We start from the raw sequence: 23259 nt of genomic DNA, 5'->3' as shown, positions 1-23259 counted from the left end.
ATCTAAGGGAGCCCTGGGCCCAGTCGCTCAGGCAGAGCCCTGCAAGGACACAGGTTCAGTCTAAGTGCACCCCCCCTCCATCTTTACCTGTCCAGTCACCTACTTGGAAAGTTCCCAAATTTATCATTTTAGTATTATTATTATTATTATTATTATTTTGAGATGGAGTCTTGCTCTGTTGCCCAGGCTGGAGTGTAGTGGTGTGATCTTGGCTCACTGCAACCTCTGCCTCCCAGATTCAAGCGATTCTCCTGTCTCAGCCTCACAAGTAGCTGGGATTACAGGCACACACCACCACGATTGGCTAATTTTGTATTTTTTCTTTTAAGTAGAGACCATGTTTCACCACGTTGGCTAGGCTGGTCTCAAACTCCCGGCCTCCAGTGATCCGCCTGTCTCAGCCTCCCAAAGTGCTGGGATTACAGGTGTGAGCCACTGCGCCAGGCCCTCCAAATTTAGATGTTCAAAAAAACATCTGTTTCCTCTCACATTGGCTCAGAGCAGTGGTGTCAGTTTAAATTTGGGGCTTCTAGGCAAAACTGATTTCCAGAGGAATCCCTTTCCCTTTGTTATCTGCTGAATGGACTCCTGGAGAGAGGGAGTCCCCATAGGTGTGGGTCCTGGAAATAAAGATTTTTAAATTAGGGAGAGACATAATATAATTTTCTTATAAAAAGAAAAAACATTTATTTTCTCTGCTTTTTAAAACTGGAAATTAAGAAAGTGTGAAAAAATAATTTTTAAGAGTATTATTTGAGCGATCTGGTGGTCCTGCTTTTGAAGGAGAAACAACTATGAAACATCACTCATGAAGTACTTAATGAACACCATCTTTCCAGTCACTACACTAGGCACTGCACTATCTCATAGGGGAGACAATCTTCATCTGTTCAATATTTGTTAAGCCCCCACTAGACAAAGTCGCTATCTTCATAAAACTTACATTCCAATAATGGGAGGCTTACAAAAATCATGTGTACAAAACAACAATATTACTTGAGATACTACAAGTCCTACAAGAAACATAGAAGCAGTGGGATGGGGTGTGATGCTGGGATGGTAGAGTGGGGGACAGGCTACTCTAGCTAGGGTGGTTAAGAAAGGCCACTTTGAGGAGACGGCATTTGAGTGAAGGCCTGAATGCTGGGGAGGAGGCAGATGGGAGGATGAGCAGGGGAAGACACCCCAGGCAGAGGAACCACATGTGCAAAGGCCCTGAGATGAGGACAAGCATGGTATGTTTGAGGGTCAGGAGGCTTGTGAGGCCGAAGCGAAGTGAACAAGCAGGAAGTGGTAGGAAGAGAGGTTTGAGAAAGAGGCCATGGTTCAGGGAGAGGACATGAGAAAGAGATCATGTGAGGCCTTACAGACCAAGGTAGGTACAATGCAAAAGCACTTGGGTGGGGGGAAGGGGGACATTAAGCCCAAGAGACATGATCGAATGTATGAATATGAATATATACAATGGTGGATAAAATATCTACAGTACAGGAAGAATGAGTGCAAGGCAGGCCATTACAAAGTACAGGAGCTATGCTAATAAAGAAATCTATACTGTAGGGAGGGGCTCAAGAAAGTCTAAGCCTCTTGGGGCATGGCATTCCAGGCTACAACAGAAGACGCAAAGATGGAACAGTGTGAAATGACGTGTGAAACATGACGGCATGTTGGAGGGGACCACATGTGGTTGCTATGGAGGGTGGATAGGTACGAGCCATGCATGGGAACCATGCATACATCAGCCTTGGGAATTGAACATATTTTGTTCTCAATCTTGTCTCTTAAAAATACTGGTACCCAGGCCCCACAACAGACAAATTAGAGAAAAACATCTGAGGGTGGGAGGGCAGACACTGGCATATTGAAAAGCTTTCTAAGAGATGCTAATGCACAGCCAGGGCTGATAAGTGGTACTGTAGGCAATAATTTGAAGGGCCCTAAAAAATTTTAGACAAGCAGCAACATTTATTTCTCATAACAAATTTGTTTTTCTAAAGATTATATTTTATAATTCAGTAAAGTATAATATGTTCAAGCAATGATGACAAATTAATTACTTGTGTTTTCATTTAAAACTTTGAACAATGTTACAAATGGAATAACAAGTTTCCATTCCTCCTGACCTCTGGCTCCTCAGTTTATGAGAAACCTAGAAACTCTGAACAGAAGAAACCTTCAGCAATAAGAGCTGATAGATTTTATAGCCAGAAGGATACTGCAGAGAGCCCCCCTCATTTTACAAATATAAGGAGAGGCCCAGAGGGGTACTATGATCAGGACAAAGATGCCTGGGGTTAGCACCGAAGGTAGAGCTGGACTCCAAAGATAGAGGTCTCTCCACAAAACCATGCTGCTTCTTGCATGTGACTCAAATAACAAAAGCCATCCTAATATCTAGACTTCGACATTTTCTACAATATTAATTAGATAGTGAAAGATCACTTAATTTTAGAAGAAATAAAATATAAATATAAAACAGGAGAGGGATAGGAAAAAAGAAGTCCAAACTAATCAAATACAGTTTTTAGCAAATATAAGTTTATTTTTCATGTTATCCCCTTAGTTAATAACCTCTATAGTTACTGCTCCTTCTGATGTTTTATTTTGATATTTCCATAGATTTCTGTAAACTGAGAGTTTACTCCATGTATGACAAGTTTTCTATAGGTGCATAATTCTTGTTCAAGGCATATATTTCAAAATGTAGACCCACATCTTTCTCTAGTTTCCAGAAAATAAAGAGTTTGAAGCAACAGACACAGAAGAGTGGGTTTGCTCCCATGCTGCAGAAGGCATTTGCAGGACAGAATTCCCAGCTCTATTCTAGAATCAAATATCTGAGGATTTTTTGAGTCTATATTTGGAAATGCCATTCCAACCCTGAAGGCTTGAAATGTGCTGCTTAAAGGTGTGCCAGGAAAATATGGCAGCAGCACCATCTGCATTTATACTGCCACCTTTTAGCCCTGGATCCGAGATTTATACAGCAACAATGGTCAACTATTCGGCTCTTCTCCATTTCTTCATGAAGTCTTTCACTTTACTTTCCCCTGGCAGTGCACAGAGATTTTATATGCCGCCTAAATTAATCTGAAACAGAGGTAAAGGATGTCTCAGCCAAGGTCACTGTCCAATCTGGATGCAGTGATAGCTATAAAAACTGACTGTATACAGTTAAGTGTGTGAGTTCTGCAGTAAATCCAAAACACAATGCTTCTTGCTACTCCAAATGACCACAGAAAAGGTTAGATTCAGGCTGGACTGTTTGTGAGCTATGAAAGCTATGACAGCCCTCAGCAGGGGACAGATGTTGCAACTGAGTCAACAGTGACTTGGCCAAGGCTTGGTCATGCAGAGGTGGAAGCAAATATCCAGGCATTAAAAATCAGTCAGGTGGCCCAGGAGCAAGATTACATACAAGGAAGTTTGGAAGGAGAAGGAGAGAACTTGGAAGTCAGCTCAGAGCAAGCCTATAGTGAGAAATATGAGCGAGGTCTATGGTAAAGAGCCACCCAGCTCAGTGTCCTGTTGTAATATTTATAAGTTTATTCTTCTACCTTTATAGCCTTTCTTCTTACTTCTTTATGCAGATCCATGCTAGAACCTATTACGTGTTCAACCTATTATGTGTCCAACAAAACATATATTTTCATGTCACTGACAGATTTAGGCTATAGAAATGCATGCCATAATGCAGCATTAGATGGGGACATTTTTTCTTCAAACTGCTTTCACATTACTTGCAACATGATTTGTCAAAATAAATACCTTAGGACCTTGTCTCTGTAAGACTTAACATACTCTACATGTGGTGGTTCCCTTATATCTTCAATACTTCTGGAAACACAAAAGCTGGCACAAGTGTCATTATCATGGAATCCATGGCTCCTTCCCTCTGTGCAAGTGACCAGCCATCTGTTGGAAAGTCATGCGCAGTTGCCTGCCTTTCATGGATGCTTCCATTGCCTGTTCAACATCCTCACTCTCCAGACTTGCCAAGAGTGTCTTCTGGACCCTGGGGCTGATGCTCACATGAAACCCTCTAGCCAATGTGCACTTTCAGGCACTCATACTAGGATACCAAGAGAATAGAGTGCTCTTTAAAAAAAAAAAATCCTTCTCATATTTCAAACATCATCTTATCTATGAAGTAAATGTTGTGAATACGGCTAAAGGGATTTCAGGTGTCTTGCCTTTGTTCCCTGTGTGGTCCTGGTGAGGATGCTGCAGTTTCAGAGACAGCAGTAGTAAACATTGGGAATTCAGAGTGCTAGAAGGAGGTACTGGTGTCATCTCCATCATGGGCCTCCTCTCACTCATGAAGAAGTACTTAATGTCAACAGACACTTCACTTCCTACACATGAAGATGCATTCAGTCATCCTTGTCTCCTTTAGATATGCGTATATCGTTAGATGGCATTTGGAAGTCATGTTTACTCTTCTCACTTTGAATAACCTACAGTGAGGAAGGGGCTGCACTGTGCAAGGAGAAGCTTCCATTTTGCTAAGGAGGAAAAGGATAAGACTGTAGTTAGTGCTTCTCTAGGTTCTAGACAATCTTCCCCATTGTATATAAATCTGATAATGGCCCCTGCATAGGGCAAAGCACTATTCCAGCTCTGATGGCCTCACCTCAGGACTAAGACCAAGTGTTTTGACTTTGCCTCAGAGCAGGGATTTGTGATTTAAATACATTATGGAAATATGCCACTGGAGCCAAAACAAACTATAATATTCCGAGTTCAGATAAATTTTTTCTTTCAGCAAGGAGACATTGCTTTTTTTCTTTGTGAATCTCAAGTTGAGGGGCCAAAAGAGGTTGAGTTCCAAGTTCCTTCCAACTCCCACACCTTCACACTGGCTCTCACTCCTGCCTCTCCTGACCACGTTAAGGCAGTGAGCTCTTTCTTTTATAATATCCACAGGCTCCAGCAAGCATCTATTCCACCTAGACTTTCAATGCCTCATTAGGAAGACTGGGACCTGTCTTCTAACCTGTGGAGCAAAATTCAACAAGAAGCAGCCCACAATGAAGGCACTGAATTTTTCCTGCCCCCAACCCCCTCTTAGGAAACTGGCTACCTGTCACACAAGTAGCCATAACATTTGAGAGGTGTACCTGGCTCTGTATGTGACTTAAAATCATCTGGCACCATGGGCAGTTCGACATTGAACATTGCTCTTCTGCTTCATTTTCTGGGATGATTTAGAGGAGGTACAATACATGTCCCAGTACTTAAACCCCAAACTATAAGTACTTTATTTTGTGATGAAGTAAAACAATTTCTCAATCCAAAAGGTATCTATCTTTCAACCCCTTTCTGAGTTACTTTCTGGGCCTTCAGCCTATGGGAGACTCCTCAGAAATGCAGAGACCCTCAAGCAGTATTCATACTTATGGCTCTGATCTTCAAAAGCATCTTGGAGCTAGAGAAAGGAGAAAATTGGGGGCGATCCTATAAGGCTTTGATGTGGATGCCCACAGGCCTGGAGAATGAATGATCTGGGAGATGTGCAAATAGTTCTTGCTTCTTTCTGGGAGCAAAGTCTGGCCCACAGGACCGGGGTCCATAATAACACGAGACATTTTTAGTAACATACAGGAGGCCACAGGAGATTCACATGTTTCTGTACTATAGATGCAAATCTGTTTTCACCTTGACCTACTGGGATAAGGAGTAAATTGGGAAACAAAGAAAAAGTAGTGCTAAGGCAGGAGAACAACCTTGAAGGCAGGGGTAGAGGGGGAGAAGCGATCTCAGATCATGTTATTAAGTTCAGCTTATAGTTCACTTCTGTTTCCATTATTGTGACAGAATTTACTCCCTCCCAAAAGAATTTCTAGAGCCATCCAAAAGCATTAACAATAATATATTGTGTTGAGTCCTGGTAACCAGTCCTAATTCCTCGCAACGATTGCAAATACAAGCATTCACCACAAAATGTTAATAATTGCTCTGTAATGTCTGGAGTGGCAAATTTACTTACATATCAGCTTTGTCCTGTATGTACACTACTTTTTGGGGGGAGGGATGGAGGTGTGACTTTTCTATCATGGTAAAATAGATAGCATATATTATTGACCATTTAATCCATGTTTAAGTGTACAGTTCAGTGGCATTCAGTCCATTCACATTTTCACATTGTTGTGCAAGCATCACCACCAGCCATCTCTAGAACTTCATCATCTCAAATTGAAAACTTCATTACTTTTCACACAGTATGTGAGCCTCCCTCAAACCCCAAAGGATTAAGACTCCACCTACCTTCCTTCTCAGTCCTTGGAGAACTATAGGATACAATATTATATAGCATTTTAAGGTTCACAAAATATTTTTCCTCAATGCTCACATAAACTTTGTAAGCCTCCTGTACATGGGTGAAGACCAAGAATCCAAGAAGGGGACAGACTTGCTCAGACAGGGCACTGACCATGCAGGGATCCAGAGAAGGCTCCCAGTGTGCATCCCATCATCCCTCACCACCTTCGACACTGAGGAGGAGAAAGAAGGTGCTGGAGTGGTACCTAAGGAAATCCTCCAAAGGCCAGGCTGTCTCTTACCCCACCCTCTGCCTGATGTGACTCCATCTGACAGATAGTTAGAGCTGCCTGGTGGCCCAGAAAAAAAAAAGACCATTTTCTTACCATCATTGATTGCAAAAAACCAACTGGGTCATTTCACACTTCCTTTCCTTCTCTTCTCTTTTCACTCACATAAAAGCAAACCTACATCCCATCCACTTTTCACAAAAGCACCACAGTACACTCCCATCACCCTTCTCTCTGCACAGACCTCTTTTATTCCTGATCATTCTAACCAGATTCCTTCTTCATAAAAACGTGAACATTCAAGAGATCCCATCTGATGTGATTTCCCCCTCCTGCACATTGCAGGGATGGCTTGGCCCATGGCTCCCCATCATCCTGAGGCTGCCCTGAGTGCTTGATGGGCCCCTCCATCCAGGCCGGCATGGAAGACATGGTCTGCTTTTCTGTGTATCCTGTTCCTCTTACAAGAACACCCATCATTGGATTTAGGGCCCACCCTAATCTAGTATGACTTCATCTTAACTAATTATATCTGCAAAGACCCTATTTCCAAGTAAGGTCACATTCTAAGATTTCAGGTAGATATGAACTTTCAAGGGACATTTATTCAACTCAGTACACCCACCTTCCTTCACCAAGGTATGTCAAATTCAATTTCTTGTTTTCTTTGGGTTTCGTTTTCGTTTTTTCATCTAGCACCTGCTCCATCTCAATCCTGCTCATCATCACTGCTATGCTGGAAACCCTTCTGAGAATCCTGCTTCCATCTCCCCCCATACCCATCAGTACCTCTAGTCCTCACTTTACAATGGGTATATGAACACCAGATGAAGAAAGAAATGATGCTAAATTGTCCAGAGAGAGTTCATTATTCCAAGCATTCATCTCTCCCCATTTACCCAAGAAATAGCATGTGTTCATCTCACATTTTGCCCTGGACTGGAGGGTCTAACGGTTCCTACCCTCAGGTATTACACATCAGAGAAATGGGCTACTGCACAGCTACAGGAGCAGAGAAGGCAAAATGTAACCAGTTAACTTTAAAAGAAATAGGAAGTTAAAAAAAAAAAGGCCAGCCAGGTGCAATGGCTCATGCCTGTAATCCCAGCACTTTGGGAGGCCAAGGCTAGTGGATCACTGGAGCTCATGAGTTCAAGACCAGCCTTGGCAACAGGGCAAAACCCCATCTCTACAAAAAATACAAACAATGAGTCAGGCGTGGTGGCACACGCCTATAGTCTCAGCTACTTGGGGGGCTGAGGTAGGAGGATCACTTGAGCCCAGAAGCTCAAAGCTGTGGTGATCTGAGATTGCACCACTGCACTCCAGCTTGAGTGACAAAGTAAGGCCCTGTCTCAAAAACAAACAAACAAAAACGAAAGAAAGAAAAGAAAAAGCCATGTGGGCCAAGGGCTAGGGAGGCGTGGCATAAGCCAAGTACTCAAGGAGGAACTGAATTTGAGCAGATGGAGGTGAGCTCAAAAGACATGGGGAAAAATCTGGGGAAAGGCATAGAGGTACAAATAAGCCTGGAATTTTTAGGGGACTATGAGAAGACCCCATCTGACTAGATGGTAGGTTTCACTGCAGAAGGCAGGCTTTATCAGTGATAAGGTTGTAAAGGCAATTGTTTGTAGATGTATACCTGATCCTATAGGGCCCTGAGTCCAGGCCAGTAGGACCCGTTAAGGGGTTCTAAGCAACTGGGGAGTTTGACTAAGAGGTGTTCAGGGAAGCCAGATCTGGTTGGGTGTGCATGATGGACTAGGAGGAGTAGGGGGATGGCAAGGAAGACCTGGATGGAAGCCCAGTTAAGAAGACAGGCTCCAGAGCCAGAGCTTTATTTCTCCACTGTCAGTGGCCTTGAAAAAGCCAAGTGAATCCCCATCCATTGCCACAGTCTTCCATCAGACTCTGCAATCAATATAGCCATCCTGACATGGCTTGGCGGGCGGCGGGGGGAGGGTGGTACCCTGGCTGGCCTCCAGCCCTTCTTTCCCATTAACATGATGAGTTGCAGAGGGCATGTCAGGGATTGCTTTCAGTGAATTCTAGGAATGGAGATCCCTTTGCTTAAAAATCCCCAAACAGGCAAAGAGAAACTCAACAGTGTTTTGCAAATCAACACATGAATGCCTCTTGGGGACAATGGCCTCTCCAGAGAGGACAGAATCACCATCTCAGCTCAGATCCGGCTTCTACTGATGAAACAGCCTAAGACTGGTGCTGGCATCTGAGAGGTAATGAAGAAATGCTCAGCTCAGGCACTTTATACCAGAGGCCATCAGATAAGCAATTATCTCCTCGGTAGACTGGGAGCTTCCTGGGAGAAGTGGGCTATCTCTTCCATAAGATTCCCATCCAGCTCCTTCTAGTCACCAGGCACAAGCCCAGAGGAGGCTGTAAACATAACTCCCATCTACTCCACCCTCCTCATTCAGCCACAAACTTCGCTGCTTCAGGAGCAGAGGGTGGGGTGGAGGTGACACAAAGCAGGCAGAAACAAACCCTGAGTGTGATGGGTAGAATAATTTCTGAAGTTTACAAGGCACACCTCTGAGCCTCTCTGCGTAGCTCAGTCTATCCTAGGAGAAAGATGGGCAGGAAAAGGGGAGGGAGCCCTGAGGAGCAGAAGAAGAGCTGACTCTGATGTTTCCTTTCTCCTTAATAGTGCTCTGTACTCCATCACAGGAGGTTCCCACATGCCCCAGACCCACAGCCACTGCACCTGGAGCAACAGGCCTCAGGAGGGAGCTGGAACAGGGGCACTCGCAGGGGAAAGAGGCAGAGGTGGAATTTTCTGAATGCAGCTAAGACAAAAGGGAAGAAAAGACACACTCTCCTTTTATCCTCTGCTGCACTGGAAGCTCAAGCTGTATCAGAAATATCACACAGGACAGCAGTCCACAAGGAAAATGACCCTCCTGCAGAAGGTTTTCCTTTTTTTAGTGATCAATGTAACTTGAAAGACATAACTTCTACCCCCCTTATTTCGGAAAGGGATGCAAACAAATGATCTATTTGTACTAAAACTAAACTCCCTCTGCGTGTAACTTCTTAAAGGTATTTATACATTGAATCTGACTCACACTTTTGATGTGGAAAAGTTTTATTAACATAACTACTTATCCCAGCCTACTCCCATTGGGATTCATGGCTCTTGCCCAAAAGACATTTCGGGTATTTCTATGTTACCTTAAATCCTGGCAGTGATTCGTGTTTCATAACAAGCATATTCACAGATTCCACGAGAAACTCCTAGCTGTCTTTGGATTACAATTAGGAAGTGAAATTGGAAGTGAGAAGGAGCCCTGTCTACAAGAACAAAGAGCCCCAGACTGAGGGTCTGGAGATTCAGGACCCTATTCCACCACTGCCTGTGTGGTCCAGTCACTTGCCTCCTCAGGGTCCTTGTCTGTAGAATGACATTGCTGGCCTAGCACAGTCCTTAGTTGTCTTCCAACTCTAACTTCCTGTGATTGTAACAGAAGTTTAAAAATATCTCTAGAGAGACAAATCTCACAATATTATGTAGTCATGAAAAGACCGAACCAATGGCATCTAATATCTCTGGGCTCTGAAAGTCTGTGACTCTATTATATACAATGGTTTTTAAATGTGCAGAGATTAAGAAACATAAACACAAAACAGAAGAGTCTCTTTAAAAAGCTATTTTAAAAGTACAGACACTAAAGAGCCTAAAATAGCCATTCTGTGTACATATAGAGCAAATGGGTGAACAAGATCAAAATTATGCAAGTCTAGGGTGGCAAAGGCTTGTAGTGACTGGGACTCTTTCCTGATGAAAATAAGGCATGACAATTGGGACATTATGCCACAGTCCTAACTCCATGTCATTGTTATATCTTTTGTCATTGGGCACAGGGAAAACACAGGACCCCAACACATGGATGGTATTATGAGAAAAAGATTAATTCTCTCTTGACAAGTGCACTGCTTTGTCCTGAGCTCAATGGCAGATCCTGGGGCAGCAGCAAAGCATCTCAAGATACTTAAGAACTTAGGACTTCAGCTAAGTTGGAGTCTTGCTGGTTAATAGGACATGGATTCACTCAAGTCAAAACAGAGGTTCAAAGTGGGGCATAATACACAGCAGACAGATGAGATTCATTACAAAATACTCAGCTAACATGGCGGGGAACAGGAATGAGGTCAGGTGATCAAGCATTAGTAAAGTTTGTCAGGCCCCAAGTTTAAGTAGAGACTGTTAGAGGTAAACTAAGTCTCTCAAGGACTGGGAATAGATGTTGAGTGCTAATATACAGAAGGTATTCAACTGCACTTGTTCACCAAATGGAAACTTACAAAAGAAGATGTTGCTCCAATGAGGTTTGTTTGCTGAACAATGTTTCTCATTCACGGCAGCCAAGACTTTCGGGTCAGCCCCAGGAGAGAGAAGCAGAGGTGGAGGGAAACTCCCTGAACTTAAAGGTGCCTAGACCAGGTCCAAATCCCCTAAGAGGAGGGATTCCACTTCATATACCACCCTGAATCTGGCTGATGGAAGGAAGCTGTATTCTCTGGATGAATGAGGGCTTGGCCAGAGAGTTGATGTCCATAGTTTAAGCTGGATGGGGCCCTTGGATGGGTGCCCATCTATCTAAGGAGACCCTGCCTTATCAGCATCCCAGACCCGGATGAGTCTTAGAAATCCTGAAAGATTTCAGGTTGCCAGAAGCAGCTGGACACAAACAAAAGGCCCTTCACAGAGTAATTAAAATAAGCAAGAAGGTAAAGGCTCTGTGTGTCAAATTCTGCACTCGACTGAGGGAGATGTCATGGATGAACCCCAAGAAATGGGCATGAGCCACGCCTGTTTCCAGAAAAGCCTTTCCCTTATTGTGAGAACTGGCATTAGACAAAGTAATAATCATTTTCAGTTGAATCTTGTGAAAAACTGAATTTAACTTGAAAGTAGGTATTGCATTTCTTTAAATTCCATTTCATATGGTTCCACTCCATATCCATCTTCTAATGGAGAGGATGGTTTCTTAACTGTCTTGTTTGTGAACTGTCTATGTGTTCATACTATGATTCTATTAAAGTTATTTTACTTGGAGAAGGATATTTAAACCTAGTCTGTGGGGCAGTGGATCTGGAAATGTTCTAGACCCCTGATCCTGTCCTGGCCTTTCTTAGTCACCCCTGCCTGTGCCAAGAGATTAGCCACTTATTTAGTACAATCAAACTCAAGGTAGTATCAACTACTTGGTGGCACCTCTGATTTAAGACAAAGGTGACATTGTGATGCTGTGAGGAAAGAATGGTATTTTCAATAAATGTCTTCAAGTCTACTGATGACAAAACAGGAGAAAAAAAAAATCTCTTTTTTTCCGGCTGGAACCATGGAGGGTGTAGAAGAGAAGAAGAAGGTTCCTGCTGTGCCAGAAACCCTTAAGAAAAAGTGAAGGAATTTCACAGAGCTGAAGATCAAGCACTTGAGAAAGAAGTTTGCACAAAAGTGCTTCGAAAGGCAAGGAGGAAGCTTATCTATGAAAAAGCAAAGCACAGCCAGGTGCAGTGGCTCACACCTGTAATCCCAGCACTTTGAGAGGCCGAGGCAGGTGGATCACGAGGTCAGGAGTTCAAGACCAGCCTGGCCAAGATGGTGAAACCTCGTCTCAACTAAAAAAAAAAAAAAAAAAAACTACAAAAATTAGCCAGCCGCAGTGGCAGAAGCCTGTAATCCCTGCTACTCGGGAGGCTGAGGCAGGAGAATCGCTTGAACCCGGGCAGCAGAGGTTGCAGTGAGCCTTGATTGCGCCACTCACTCCAGCCCGGGCAACAGAGAGAGGCTCTGTCTCAAAAAAAAAAAAAAAAAAAAGAAAGAAAAAAGAAAAAGAAAAAGAAAAAGCGAAGCACTATTACAAAGAATATAGGCAGATGTACAGAACTGAAATTCGAATGGCCAGGATGGCAAGAAAAGCTGGCAACTTCTATGTACCTGCAGAACCCAAATTGGCATTTGTCATCAGGATCAGAGGTATCAGTAGTGTGAGCCCAAAGGTCCGAAAGGCGTTGCAGCTTCTTCGCCTTCGTCAAATCTTCAGTGGAACCTTTGTGAAGCTTAACAAGACTTCAATTAACATGCTGAGGACTGTAGAACCATATATTGCATAGGGGTACCCAAATCTGAAGTCAGTAAATGAACTAATACAAGCGCGGTATGGCAAAATCAATAAAAAAGCGAATTGCTTTGACAGATAATGCTTTGATTGCTCAATCTCTTGGTAAATATGGCATCATCTGCAGGGAGGATCTGATTCATGAGATCTATAATATTGGACAACGCTTCAAAGAAGCAAATAACTTCCTGTGGCCCTTTAAATTATCTTCTCCATGAGATGGAATGAAGAAAAAGACCATCCATTTTGTAGAAGGCGGAGATGCTGGCAACAGGGAGAACCAGATCAACAGGCTTATTAGAATGAACTAAGGTGTCTACCATGATTATTTTTCTAAGCTGGTCAGTTAATAAACAGTACCTGCTCTCAAATTGAATACAAAATAGTAATAATAACCTCTTTCTCACCAAACACTAAAAGCATTTCCAAATGAATTACTCATCCAAATGTGAGAAGTAAAACAATAAAGCTTTTAGTAAGAAATACTTAGAGTAGACAAAAATTTCTTAAACAGGACACAAAAAGTACTAAATATAAAAGAAAAAATAATAAACTGGACCACATTAAAGTTAATAACATATGTTCATTTCATGAAAATGCATCATAAGGAGTGTAAAGAGACAAGCCACAGACTGGAATATTCATAATACATATATTCCACAGAGGACTCATATTCAGAATGCATAAAGAACTCTTACAACTCAATAAGAAAAAGGCAGATAATTCAATAGCAAAGATGAGGCAAAAGACATGAAGATTCACCTTACAAAAGAGGATATCCAAATGGCCAATAAACATATGAAAACATTCTAGACTTCATTAGCCATCAAGGAAATGCAAAAAACAAAAACATAATGCCCACAATGGGACACTACCACACACCTAGCAGAAAAGCCAAAATGGAAAAGACAAATAATACCAAATATTGGCAAAGGTATGAAACAATGGGAAGTCTTCTATCTGCTGGTGAAGATATAAATCATTATAACTGCTTTGGAAAACTTTTTGGCAGTGTTTATTAAAGCTAAACATACTCATACCCCATTGCTTGGTATTTCCTCTTAGGTATATACTCCACAAAACTGGGTGTATATATTCATCAATAGACACGTGCAAGAGTGTCCATAGCGGCTTTATTCATAATAGCGCCAAGCTGGAAACAACCCAAATGTCTTGTACAGTAAGATGGATAAATTGTGGCTTATTCATATAATACAGAAATAAATTGCTATACACAACATGGATTAATCTCACATACATAACATTGAACAAAAGACAGACACAAAATAGTGTGTATTTTAGGATTCTACATATACCAAGTTTCAAAACAGGCCAACTAATCTATGATGCTGGGAGTCACCATAGAGATTACCCTTGAGAGGAGGAGCTAGTGAATGGAAAGGGACCCTGCGGGGGCTAATGTTCTAGGGTGCTCATAATGTTATTGATCTGTGTGCTGATTACTCAAGTGTGTTCACTAGGTAAAAATCCATGGAGCTGTACACTTAGAATTTGTGCACTCTTCTGTACACTTGCTATACTTCAGTGAAAAGTTTATAACATGAAAACATAAACACAAACTACATTTAAGGAATAAAGTCCATGTAGGAAAACAAAAAATCCATGAAAACTGCTCTGCAAACTCAAATCTATAAATGACAGCAAAATGGATAGCTTCTAATTGTCCCGATTATTCTCTTCAGAACGAAAATTTGTCATGGGGGGTTGGGGGAGGGATAGCGTTAGGAGATATACCTAATGTAAATGACGAGTTAATGGGTGCAGCACACCAGCATGGCACATGCATACATATGTAACAAACCTGCACGTTTTACACATGTACCCTAGAACTTAAAGTATAATAATAATAAAAAAAAACTTGAACATTCCTTAAGAAAAAAAAGAAAATTTGCTTTTTATTTAGTATCTATGTCCCACTTTCAAAAATAATTTGAAGCCATGGTCATATTTGTTGAACAAATACACATAAGGGGCTTTTTAGTTTTCATTGGAAGCTTTTAGGACATCAAAGTTGTTCAATTTTGTTTGGTTTACTTTTACTTTTTTCCCCATGTTAATATACGGGTTTATAAAATACAATTTTTCTTGGCTAACACCCTCTAATGAAGATTAAAACCCTAATATTTACATAACCAGCAAGCAAATTAAGCTGAGCAAAACACAGTCCACCCAATCAGGATCTTTGGAAGGCTTCAGCCGGTGGCTGTAGTTCAGGTCTAACGGCTTGGCATTCATTGGAAAGGGAAGATTGGGAGCAATTATTTCAATAACCCAAGCCAAGAAACACAGCTATGCTATTCAGGAAAAAGAGGGGGCCACAGAGACCAAGTCTACTTCTAGCAAAATGGAACCTGACTGGCTAGTAAAAGCTGATGTTTCCCTACTCTGCCGTGTGCACTGGCTTTCGCCTCTTCTGGAGGAAAGCTTTTGCAGTGGACAGATGGTTCTCTTACATTTGTATAATGCCTTATTATTTTCAAAGTTTCCTAGATACCAATAGCATCTGAATCTCATATTCACCTTAAAATGAAAATAGAGAAGGTTAGTATTATCCCCTTTTCATTGGTGAAAGAACTGAGACTCAGACAGCTAAGAGACTCTTTAAAACGACATGGCTGGCAAGTTCCATAGCATGGATAGAACATATTTGTCATGTGCTCTGTCCTTTGTACCATGGGGTCTCTTGGCTTCTCTCCAAGCCACTTAAGAGAATGAGATTCCACTTCCAAAACTTGGAAAAAAATTAAGCTAGGATTATTAGACACTGGGCAGCAGGCAAGCTGGAAGCTGTGCCACAGTCAAAGGGAAGGACAGCATTCACCTTCAAGATCATGCATTATGGAGGCACTGGGGGGTACAGGGAGATAGGTAGGTGCCAAGACTCCTACTTGTAGCAATGGTTTGAATGCCTGAGTCTGCTCTACTACAAAAGGTCAACAGCAATGGTAGACTCATCTGGGCAGACTTTGCTACAGACAGGGAACTGACACCTGTGGGTTTGAGACATACAAGTTCTGAAATCCATTCACGCACACAGTCAGTTTGGATTCTGCTAGGGTTGCATGCCGCCAGTAGTAAACAGCATAAAGAGCACTGGCTTTGGAGTCTGCCAGACCTGGCTTTCAGTCCCAGCTCTATTTTTCACTCAATGTGTGCCCCAGAACAAGTTACTTATCTGCTCTGAGTTTCAGTTTTCTTGGTCATAAAATAATAATGATAAAATATACCCATCAGAATCATTGTGAAAATTAACATAATAATAATATAAAGTTATTGGCATATAGTAGGCAGTAAATACATTTTTGTTCCTTTCTCTTCTCGCCAACTAAAAAAAGATGGATTTTCTGCGAGCTTTTAAAACACATGAAAGGAATAGTTTCTATCTTCCTTGCTAGCCAGAATGAAATAAAAACATAAATCATTTAAATTCATACCTTCCAGGTAATCATATATGAATATATAATAACCTTCTCAGGTGGCCTAATTTAAGAACCTTGATCTATTTTTTTTTTTCCTTTTTCACCTGGAAGTAATCTGATTAACTCAGCGCATGCTTCATTTCCTGGAATAGAAATTGCAATCATCTTCTCCTTAATTTCAATAATTGATTAACATGACAAAAACATGTCACCTATAGTCAGAATCTAGCACCCACAATATTCTCTAGAACTGATGTTTTGATGTTGCCAAATGCTGCCTGAAAGAAAAGCATCTAATTTCCAGGTTAACTCTAGATGTTCCCCTGGGCAAATTCCACAGGTTACGCAGAAACACTAAGAGAAGGGGTTTCATACCTGGCTGCCTATGATCTTCCTTTTAAAAAGCAAATATAGTCTTTTCAAAATCTACAGGTGATCTTCCATGAGAAAGTTTTGCTGTTTCCTCAAACTCCATGAAGACCCCTCCCATAAACTGGTCCCCCTTCCCAGTTATCCTATTTTTGTCCATAAGCACATGTTCTTAGAATCTCAGAAACAAGAAACTGAAAGAGATTTCCATTAAAGCCATCTGATCTAGTACTAAGAACAAAAAAATGCATTAATCATCCCACTGAACCCCTGATGGTCTGCTACTGACTAAACACAACAAGTACAGGGGAGCCGACTACGTCCCTGCTGCATTGCTCCCATTGTCGGTCAAGTCCTTCTATACATCTGGGTGGGACGTTTCTCGTTCCATCCTTTCCCCTTTCACTAATCCCAGCTCTGCATTCTAGAGCAATAGGGGACAGACAAATCTCACCCTTCTTCCTCACTAGAGGTCCCACAACATGGAAAGCACCCATTATGTGTGTACACAGGTTTTACGCTCTGAATCAAACATTCAATCCAAAAATCATCTGAGGATCAACTGTGTGCCTCACACTGTTTTAGGTGCTAAGACAGGAGATATAAATAACACACAGCATCTATATGCAAAAAGCTCACAGTAGTCCCTTAGAACTTCTGGATATGACCTGGCTTCTAGACCAACCACCCTTTCCCTCTTCCAGATACACTTTGGCTTAGTGATGCTTCTCTTAAAATGTGATTCTCAGAATATGGGAGCAAAACTGGATGGATGAGTCTGTGGATTATTTCCTAGTCTGATATTGTACTACAGTTGTGCAAGATGTTAACAGTGGGGGATGCTGGGTGAAGGGCACACAGGACTTCCATGAATGTTTCTTTGCAACTTCCTATGAAGCTATAATTATTTCAAAATAAATTTTTTCTAATGGATGGAGATGCCACTAATACAAGCTACTGACAGGACAATTCAAAACCTAATAAAAGGCCCAAACTAGGATAGGTCCACCTACTCAAATAGTTCTTGAAATAACACAGAAGTGAACAGAGAGCAAGAACTGTCAGATAAAAGGCCACACTCTGTCTCTCCCTAGGAGGCAGAGCACCTTCCATAAGCACTTGCTTATAGAAGATCCTCCATGATCTGAATCTGCAGGGCCTTCTCCTCATTCCTATTCTGGAATGTCTGGATTGGCAGAGCCTATTGCCTGTGCTCCCTCTCACCTGGAGGGGCTGCATGGGGTGGGGGGTTATAAACCATTAGGCTTTGGAGTCCAACACACCTGGCTTTAAAATGCAGGCCCACCACTCACTAGCTGTGATAGCCTGGGGATCTTACTTGCTCTTTTCAAGCCTCTGCAAAACAAAGATGGTGATGAGCACTATTATCTCACATAGTTTTGTAAGAGGAGACAATAAAATAATTTATATAAAGCACACGGTATAGTTCCAGCATCCACAAATAACTCAATAAATATTTGTTGTTTTAGAGCCTCGCTCATGGATAAGTTCTAGGTTTCCAGGATTTACTAACTCCCCACCTCTTTTTTTTTTTTTTTTTTTTTTTTGAGAGAGAGTCACTCTATTGCCCAGGCTGGAGTGCGGAGGTGCTATCTTGGCTCACTGCAACCTCTGCCTCCCAGGCGCAAGCGATTCTCCTGCCTCAGCTTCCTGAGTAGCTAAGATTACAGGCATGCACCACAATACCCAATAATTTTTGTAGTTTTAGTAGAGATGGGGTTTCACCATGTTGACCACACTGGTCTCAAACTCCTGGCCTCAAGTGATCTGCCTGCCTTGGCCTCCCAAAGTGGTGGGATTACAGGCATGAGACACTGAGCCTGGCCCTTACTCCCTTTTTAACATCCGACAGAACATCTGCCCTTTCCCCACCTTCTAGTACCTCTCTAGCCTGCCAGGATGTCTCAGATTTCCAGTCCAGTGCTTCTCCTCAAGCCATTTGCAGTGAAGGACCAGTTTGATTTTTTTTTCTGCTTTTATTCTAATCTGTTATAGACTAGTACTTTAGTAAACTATAATAAAAATGAATTACCAGCGAAGTACAATTTTAAAAACAAAAGTTCCAATTTTTTAATTTTTAGATTCAACAGACATAAAATTACTCTGGAAAATTGCTATAAAGTTTCTAAATGCTTCCTTTCTATTTCTGTGCTCCTCATTACTGACTGACAACAAATGGTTGGCAGAGCAGTTCCATGGACTACACTTTAGAGGGCACTTCTCCATTACCTCCCTTCTCCAAGCCTGTAGGAACCTTACTTTCAGTGAAACACAACTGAGGGCTTAAGATGTCTGTGTTTGGGATATTGGTTTTAATTGCCAAGGAGGACTGCATGCTCTCTGAGTGCCAGGGTCATGTCCACTGTGCCCAGCCCAGAACCAGATGCCTCATGGGGGCCAATTCCTTGCTGATAATCTAAGCACTCAAACAGGCATATTATTTACTTTTACCTTTCCATGATTTCACCTCGATGGTGCATCGTTGAAAACCTGCCTAAAGAGAACACTTTGTCCCTTCAACATCCCTCCCTGTTTGCCTGCATACCATCTATTTCTGTGTGTGTCTTTTTTACCACCTGCTTCATCTCCATTTAACTGAAATGTACCAGATATAGTCACAGTTTCTTCCACAGAGGGAGAAGATAGGACAAATCTCAGAAAATCCCATTCATCAGAAAAGCTGGCTTCTGGCTCACCAGATAAACATTCAAGGAAATGGAGTGGTTACATTAATTTACTTCCTGGGGATACTGTTAGCCTCATCTCTGTGTCTCTCTAATGCTGGGCACATGCTAGCTGCTCAGTAGACGTTTATGTGAAGTGGGCACAGAGTAGCAGCTGCTGCAGTGAGTGCAAGTCACACCTTCAGTCATGTCACTCAGAAGAAGGGGGGCGGTGAGTGGCACTGCCACAGGAAGGAGCCTCGGATGTCACTGAGACCAATGGCTGTCTGCCTTGGCAGAACAGTGAAATCACTCGGGAAACTTTGATACAATACTCACTCCTACATCTCAGACCCAGAGACTTTTTAATGTCATTGATCTGGGGCAAAGCTTGGGCATCAGCATTTTTCAGGTTCCATAGGCAATTCCAATGTGTGGCTACGGTGAAAACTCACTGATTTAGAACACTCCCATCCACACAGGTACATAGCAGAGTTCCTTAAATGTTTGTTGAGTAGATGAATGAGAGAGTCACTGGATCAGCAGATCGATAAAGGGAAGAGGATGGGTCTGGAGCAAATGCAAACACAGCCTTGACCATGTCTCCTCAGATCCCTCACCTCCAGCTGCTCTGCATCTTTTCCCAAGTTCCAGCCTTAAGCTCTAGCCAAGAAGTATCCTCTTGCCCATAAGAGAAGCGCTTGCTCCTCCCCTCAAACACTGGTCCCTAGGAAAGCACTGACTTAGTCCACTCTCACCTTTTTCAAGCAGGAAACTCCTGAACTTTCTCGAACACACACCCAGAAGGCTCCACAAATACCACTGGCCTCAACTCCTACAGAATAAGAACACTCCGTCTCATCTATTTCATGTTTATTTAATGGCTGCTAGGCTTGTTTTCCTGGAAGCTTTCAGTCCAGGATGCCATCTCAAACTACAGACTTCCAGAGGACAGAGGCCCAAGAATACTGTAAAAAGTGATTGGTTTATGAAAGTCTAGTAAATGGATGCTGCTGTGGTAATGCTGCAGAGAGACAAGAGGGAAGGGGAGGATGAGAAATGGCAACCAGAAGGAGGAAAAGGAGGAGAAGGAGGACGATGAGGAAGAGGAGGGGGATGAGGAACAGGAGGAGGAGGATGATGAGGAAGAGGAGGACGACGATGAGGAAGAGGAGGAGGACGATGACGAAGAGGAGGAGGACGAGGATGACGGTGGCAATGACAAGGAAGTGGTGTGCATACCTGGAAGGGGAGATGCTAGCTGCCCACTGTGGGCAGGCACAGATGCACAGATGACACAGAAGATCAGGCAGTACCCACTACCCCTTCCTAAGGAGCAGAGAACAATTTAGCTAAGCTCAGACTTCTCTGTTGGGAATGTGTGCCTGGGGCTGCCCCAGGTTCTGACCTCTGGCTGCTCCTTAGTTGCTGCTGCTGCTACTTTTAGCTGAACAGTGGCCCCTTCCCAGCCTCCTCTCCAACCTCTAGTTCCAGGATCTCAGAGGAGCAGCTGGACTTGTCATTCTCCCTCTGGATCCTGGACTTCCTACTCCATGAAGCTACAACTGAGTCAATTTGGGATGCTATTTGGAAGGAGATAAACACAGGGTAGCTAGGGAGTCAGTTGTGAAATCCAACACTTATTTTTCAGGCCAGAAAAAGAAAAAAGGTACATATGTTAGGTCCAAGGAGAACACTCCCTCTGGCCCCAAAAGAAACACTCCTTAGGTCTCCCTCTTACTGCTCATCTAATAGCTTCTAATTGTTCAGATTATCCTGTTCTAAAATGAAAACTGGCTTTTTAAAAATTTATTTAGGATATATGCCCCACTTTCAAACAGAATTTGATGCCAGTCTTATTTATTGAACAAATATACATTAGAGCATTTTTAGTCTTTATTGGAAGATTTTAGGACATCAAAATTGTTAAATTTCACTTGGTTTACCTTTGTTTGCACTGCCTGTCTGTGTATAGATGGCATTCCATCACTAGCATTAATAGGTATTTTCTGGTATGTTTCTCTCTCTCCATTTAAAGGGGAAAAAGAAACACACACTATTTGGGCACCCTTGTTTCCTAGCACTCTGTGAGGCTCTATTAGTAGTTTTCCTCATGCAATTCTTACAATCCATGAACTAAGTTACAGGACCCACCCAGGGCCACAGAGCTTGCAAGTTGCAGAGCTGGGATTCAAATCCAGGACTTTGTGACTTCAAAGCTCACAGACGTCCATCTTCCCCTGAAAACAGGCCTTATACTCCTGTCATCAAAAAGAGCAATCTGCTCCCAACCCTAAAGCCCCACTAGACTGGTACTTCCCACTGGGCTCAATAAACCACGTGGATTGCCTGAACCACCAGTTTCCAGAAAATAGAGAGGGAAACACATCCACCATCCACATGACAGTGAGATATGAAGAAATATGTGCCTTTTCTTGCTAGATCAGCTTTTTTGGTGGCTGCGGAAAGAAAGGAGGGGAGGCACCCAGCCAAGAGAGGTGAATTATGGATCATCTCAGAGTCTGCAATAACATTTCCCCTTCCCAGAAGCACCTCTTAACTGCAAGAATTCCAATAAAATGATTCATTCATTAATCATCCAATAGATTTTCACTGAACACCTACTATGTGCCTAGTACTAGAAACTGTACTAGGTGCTGAGGGTAGAAAAGTGAAAAAAAAAAAAAAAAAAAGCCATCACAGTTTCTGTCCTTATAAAGCTAGCAGCTATAGGGGAACAATGCTGGGGTCCAGAGGCATTTGTGGGGTGATAGCACCTCCTGACACACTACCTTAAATTTAGCAATGAGGCACTTTTGTGGGAGGAGGAGGAGAAGGAGGAGTAAAGGAAACCTAATTCGTTGCTATGCAACAGTGATGATTTATTCTTAGAGCAGGGAGAGCAGCAGCATGGTGCAGGGAGTGGGTGGGGGGTGGAGATGGAAAGAGTGGAGGCTGGAGGAATATACAGTGGGAGGAAAAGTGGTATAAGCAAGTATCGAGGCTACGCACACAGGCCTCTCCCCATGGAGCCGCTCACAAATGGACACTCCACAGAATCATGCTCTCCAGAGATAGACAGAATACTGTAGGCACAGCCCCAGGAACCACAGAAAAACCCTGGTTCTTAGGTCTGAAGTTAACCTTCAGGTACTGTAACCATGCCCGCACTGAATACCAAAAAGGGACAAAAGCTGAACATAACAATCCTTACCGCCAGGGAAGTAGGATTCACACATATAGTTGACCAACGAGTATTTATTAAGCACCTTCTCCATGTTCATTCAACATTGTGCAGGATGCTGTGGGGATAGAGACAGCCCTCAAGCTGAAGGAGCCCATGTGCTGGCTGGATACAGAGACAGACACCTGCCTGAAACGCAGGACTGAGTGCTGGACCTGGCTCAGCCACTTACCTGCTTGCGGAAGCCTGTGGCAAGTCGCTCCACATCTCTGGACCTCAGGCATCTGCTCTCTAAGTTGAGAGACATAAACAAAGCTTAGCCCTATGTCTCTGACACTGTACATGCCACAAGATCTCAGTAAGAGCAGAGTTGAGTATCACCTGGGGTACTTGGGAAGGGCTGCATGGAGAAGGAGGAATTGAGAATGGAGGGGAGAGGGAGACAAATGTTTCCTGAGGGCCTGTTATATATTTTTACCTAATGATAAAGAATAGTTTCCCCATTTTCAGAGTTGAAAAAGCCAAAGCCTCAGAGAGTGACTTGCTCAAAACCACACAGTAGAGCTGGGATTCAAACCCAGATCCTCCCAGCCCCAAAGCCTGAACACTTCCCACTGGTCCACACTGCTTCTCTGAGATGGTGAGATTTAATAGGAAAAAGGGGTGCAAGGAACACTGGTTGAGGCAACACAGGCAGAGATACTGACAGGCTGAAAAATAGCCAGGATTAACAAGGGCAGATTCCTGGGGCAAAGACAGGCTGTGACTGAAAGGAAGGTGGGGAAGCAGAAAGAATGAGAATCAGGCAGTCACTAACCAACACCCTTCATTGTGCCAAGTGCTATGGAAAAGACAATTTGCAACCAAGGAGATAAAATGTGAAAA

The 23259-nt window shown here is 42.7% G+C and overlaps 1 protein-coding gene and 1 pseudogene across 26 annotated transcripts in view; one reads left to right on the top strand and one right to left on the bottom strand.

Annotated features, from left to right (window-relative positions):
- KALRN (kalirin RhoGEF kinase) overlaps positions 1-23259 on the bottom strand; it is a 694106-nt gene that overhangs the window by 563290 nt on the left and 107557 nt on the right. The window lies entirely within an intron of this gene.
- LOC129471265 (large ribosomal subunit protein uL30-like) lies at positions 10442-13464 on the top strand (annotated as a pseudogene).

This window comes from Symphalangus syndactylus, chromosome 21 (assembly GCF_028878055.3).
Source record: "Symphalangus syndactylus isolate Jambi chromosome 21, NHGRI_mSymSyn1-v2.1_pri, whole genome shotgun sequence".
NCBI lineage: Eukaryota > Metazoa > Chordata > Mammalia > Primates > Hylobatidae > Symphalangus > Symphalangus syndactylus.
Note: the sequence above shows the minus strand (reverse complement) of the source record. Positions and strands in the feature narration are given on the sequence as shown.